Source organism: Pinus tabuliformis, chromosome X (genome assembly GCF_031772625.1).
Source record: "Pinus tabuliformis cultivar Carrire ecotype Pingquan chromosome X, CPIR1, whole genome shotgun sequence".
Classification (NCBI taxonomy): domain Eukaryota; kingdom Viridiplantae; phylum Streptophyta; class Pinopsida; order Pinales; family Pinaceae; genus Pinus; species Pinus tabuliformis.
The window spans coordinates 104,834,800-104,839,832 of NC_142308.1; positions in this window are offsets into that span (position 1 = coordinate 104,834,800).

The following is a 5,033-nucleotide window of genomic DNA, read 5'->3' on the forward strand; positions in this document are numbered from 1 at the left end:
TCTAGTAAGAGGTGCAAATATCACATCATAGTCTATACCTTCCTTTTGGGAGAAACCACGAGCAACAAAACGAGCCTTGTACTATTTCGTACTTCCGTTTGTTGCATGCTTTATCTTGTAAAGCCATTTGGAAGTAACAACTGTCTTGTCCTAGGGTCTGGGAACTACTTCACAGACATCATTCTTCATGATAGACTCATATTCTTTGGTCATAGCATCCTTCCATACTTGATGCTTGACGTCATCTGAGAATGATGAAGGCTCATTTTGTATGATCGTGCTCATGATGGTCAAGTATCCCTGATACCTATTAGGTTTCTTACTTTCACGAAAGGTTCCTCGGGGTGCAGCATGTCCTTCAGCATCATCAAGTAGCCCCCTAAGCCATGAAGGCCTCTTCCTGGAAGAGGAAGGCTCAAGTGGATAAATAGGATCCATTGGTTCTTCCACATCAGGCATTGTTACATCATCTACCCATAGAGACAGCTTCCACAATCGTATGGTGCCACACCATTCTGCTCTGGAGTATGTGGTGTAGTAGTCTCCCTCTTAATGCCAACCTCAAGTATGCTTGAGTGAACCAACTGTAATATATTGGAGGTCTTGCTTAGGCTTGAGGGGAATGGTCCCCTTTTAAGCTTTCCTTCGACACATCCTGGACATACACCTTCTTTCTCTACTCGGAATTCGGGCATCCCTGTCACCATTTGCCTTACACCAAGTAGAGATTTATAATGAAGGGGGGCAAACCTACGATGCTAAAGTTAGGACTGAAGAGATGTGTCATAAGATATGACACCTAACGGACTTCCATCGACCTGATATAATGAATCAACACGAAACCCAAGAGTAAAGGCATCTTTAACATTATTTTTCCATACACGTACCTTGCCATCGCTGAAGGTTACCTTGTAGCCTTTGTCTTCCATTTCCGAGATGGACACCAGGTTCTTTTTGAGGTCAGGTGCATTTAATACATGTTGGAATTTCAGGCCTTCTTGAATGGTTGTCCTTTTCCTTGATTCCCAGCTCTCCTCTTACCTTTGCTATTGAATTTGTCATTCCTCTGATTGCCATCAGAGGGATTTTGATCATTGTCCCAGTGTGAGTCTTTTCTATCAAGGCACTCCCTTGCATAGTGACTAGCTTTATTGCAAATGAAACATCATCCTTTTCTTCCACCCTTAGGTCCAGCCTTTCTTTTTTATTTAGACCCAGAATTATTTCTTTTCTTAGCATGAGAAGAAAAAGCAGCAGGAGGACCTTTAGGCAAGGGAATTTCTTGCTCTTATACCCTTGTTTCTTCTTGAATGCATCTAGCCATTAATTCCTCGAAACCAGGAATTACATTATTGTTTAGAAGAGTAGTCCTGAACACATACCATTCGGATTGTAATCCTCCAAGAGTTGTGAGTGACATTTCTCTATCAGTAATAGTCTCCCCAATAGATAGGAGATCGTTTTTGATCTTGGTGATTCTTAAGAAGTATGCTTGCATACTCTCATCTTTACCCTTCTTGATTTCCCTCAGCTTATTTCTAAGAAACAAAGCTTGATTTGCATCATTAACTTTAAATAAAGTCACCAGTCTATTGTAGATTTCCTTGGAGGTGTCTAGATCAGATATGTAGGCCACCAAGCTCTTGTCGATAGAGTCCCAGATGATCTTTTTCGCTTTAATTTCTCCGTTCTTCCATTTGTTCCTGCCAGCAGGAGGTGCATTTGATGGAGGCTCAACAATATTGCCTCTCACATGATCCAACACTCCTTGATCCTCAAGGGTTAGATCGATAGACATATTCCATCCGTGATAGTCATATTTCTCACGGAGCTTGTCTTCGGCAGGAAAGAGTGTTGAGGACCCCATTGTTCTTTTAGGATAGCTTTGCCAATCTTCTCTTCGGTGATTGCTCTTACTCTTGCTCAGGTTTTGTCTTCACCTCAGCTCTGATACCATGTTAAGTTATGGTATGTTCTATGCTTGTAACAGTTTACTTCTTTTCCTTATTATATTCCACAGATTAGCAATCACATGTACATAAAGTAAAGTGCAGATAGAACATTAAACGATTGACAGAAAACAAGCCAATACAAGAGACACAAGATGTGGCGGCTAGCCAAGGACAAACCCCACAATGTGTGGGGAAACCCTTTGATCAAATCTTCTTTTATATTCAATAATTTAGCAGAGAGAAATAGTACAATAAATCTGATTCATATCAGCAGTAGCAAACCCTAGATCAGCAGCATCAGCATTAGCGGCTTCATCATTAAACTAGGGCAGACGATATCTCACAAACTGACCGTCAGATCGGCTTGATTCCACCACCAAAAGTTGTAGCTTCCATAGGAGGTTCAAATGAACCTACATCGCAGTTCAGATGAGGAGATCTTCTATTCCACGCATGTCAAACTTTACTTCTGCAGTTGCAGCTTCAGTTTCAGCAACGTCCGGCTTCAAACTAGGGCAGTCGATATCTTGCAAACCGTCCGTCGAATTGACTTGATTCCACCACCAAAAGTTGTGGCTTTCAGAGGAGGTTCAAATAAACCTATAGCATAGTTCAGATGAGGAGGTCTTCTAGTCCACTTAGGTCAATCTTTACTTCTGCAGTTGCAGCTTCAGTTTCTGTAGCTTCCGGCTTCAAACTAGGGCAGTAGATATCTTGCAAACCGTCTGTTGGATTGACTTGATTCCACCACCAAAGGTTGTGGCTTTTAGAGGAGGTTCAAATGAACCTATAGCATAGTTCAAATGAGGAGATATTCTAGTCCACACAGGTCAATCTTTACTTCTGTAGTTGCAGCTTCAGTTTCAACAGCTTCCAGCTTCACATGTGTGAGGGAGAGACCCTTTTCTGCGCAGTAGAGAAGAGACTCTTTTCTGCACAGTAGAGAGAGAGAGATGTGATGAAATGAGTGAGTATAAATGAGGAAAAATCCTCCTGTATTTATACACAATGTTGGTGTTTGAATAGATGCGACTGTTGGGCTTCTGAGCCTACATGAGTTGTAGGTCAGCTTGATAATAATTCCATAATCAAAATAAATTCATATCTCCATGAATACTTATCGGAATCGAATGACCTTTATATCAATCCTACACCTCTCGATGAGAGGAATCTAATAAAAATATTATCAGCCATGAATAAGATGAACCACATGAAGTTTTTTCATAGTTGCCAATTTTAACAATTATCTACATGTGTACTTGAAGAAGAAGGCAAGTAAACATCCCCACATTCATATGAGGTGGTTTTCACCTCTGCAGAAGGAGCATCATCAAATCCATTTCCTTTCTTAGGAGTTTTAGATCTACATTCCTTTTCGTAGTGCCCTTATTTTCCGCATTTCCAACATACTTTTAGAGATTTTCCTGGAGATTTAGATCTCTCTCTAGATTTATATCTCCCACTTGAGGACTTATTTTTGTTTATGCTCTGGGACTGTGTTGCTCAGCATTTTGTTAATGTCCCTATACTCCCCGTTCCATGATCCTGGAGGACCTCTACAGTGAACTCAACATGCTTTCCCATCATGAAGAAACTCCCATTGTGTCCCTCTTCATGAGCAGAACAATTCCCTTTTTCATCATTTCCCAAAAATCTTCTGTTTACCCCAGTTTACAAGACCAGTGCTAATGACCTGTGTCCTCCTCGCGCTGATATGCAGGGATTACAACTGTCCCTAGCACCGATCGGATCGACTGAGCCCTTTCTCAGTCACGCCGATCCTCTTTTGGAAAGTTTTTTAAATATGGAGCCGAAGCTTCCAGCTCTAGAAGCTTCGTAACGGAATTCTGGTAAATGGTTAGGTCGGATGGAGTCGAGGAGGTCAGTTTTGGCTCCTTTCCCCTCTTAGGATGGGACTAATCCAAGAGATAAGGCCTTGTCCCATGAGAAGAGGAACCATCTCCCATCCATCCAAGCTGCAAAAACTTCTCTTTTTCCGAAGAAAAAGCTAGTTTTTAGTTGGGAGTTAGAATAATCAGCAAGACATCTATAGTCTAAAGTTTTCTAGTGTATGTTTGAGGGAGAATAGTGTGTGTGGCTGTGATTTGAGACTAGAGGGAAAGAGGCCTTGAAACCTTTATTGTTGGGTTGTCCATGAAGTGCTAGCAGAAGTGTGGGAACCTGGATATGTCAGACGAGACCAGCAACGTCAAGGCACTGGTTGTAATCTCTTTTTGATTTATATAAATGCAACTATCGATTCATTTCCTACATGAAGTGTAATTTTACATCTTTATGGCTTATGTTCCTTGACCTGTGAAGTAGGTTGAATACAATATTGTATGCTATTACGTTTTTTGTTTTCTTTTGTTTTCTTGTTTCAGGTGTGTGAAGGAAGGAAACGAAAGATAGCTGGAGCGAAGAACCAGGATCATCACCAAGCAGAATAGCATTCTAAGAGGTAGGCCCTCTTAATTGATTCTAGCCTAAGGAAATCTTCCATAGATTGTTTGTTTGTGACTAGACCCGCTCTCTCGGGCTAGAGGAATTGTTTGTGTCCACACTTAGAATTTACCTGCATCACAAATTGGCGACTCCACTGGGGATCCAATCCTTCTATTTGATTGATTGTAATTTCATGGTTTTGTGTGAAATTTTCTAGTATCACCATTTCCCTCTAGTGTTCTCTGCTTTGCCTGGTTTACTACTCTGAGTCTGAAATTTACAGTAGCAAGTCTAGTTTTTACCTGAGGAAATTTTTATTTTTTCCTTTGAATCCTCGGCCAGTGTGGTTTTTTCTAAAACAGTCACGCCGATCGGATCGAGTTTCTCAAAAACAGTCATGCCGACTCCCTTCTAGTGCTTGTTGTCAGTTAGGTAGTCGTGCTGATGCTTATAGATGGAGATTAGGTTTTACCCGATATCCCAATTAGTGTGTGCTCTCATGATTTCTGCCTCTTAGCTTGTTTTAGGCTATTTCTCCCTAACTGGAAAGCTTGATTTGGCTTGGTTTATGTGCTTGTTGGTTTGCCTTCTTTTGCTTGATTTCTTGAGTCTTTGGATGGTTAGTGGCTCTAGGAC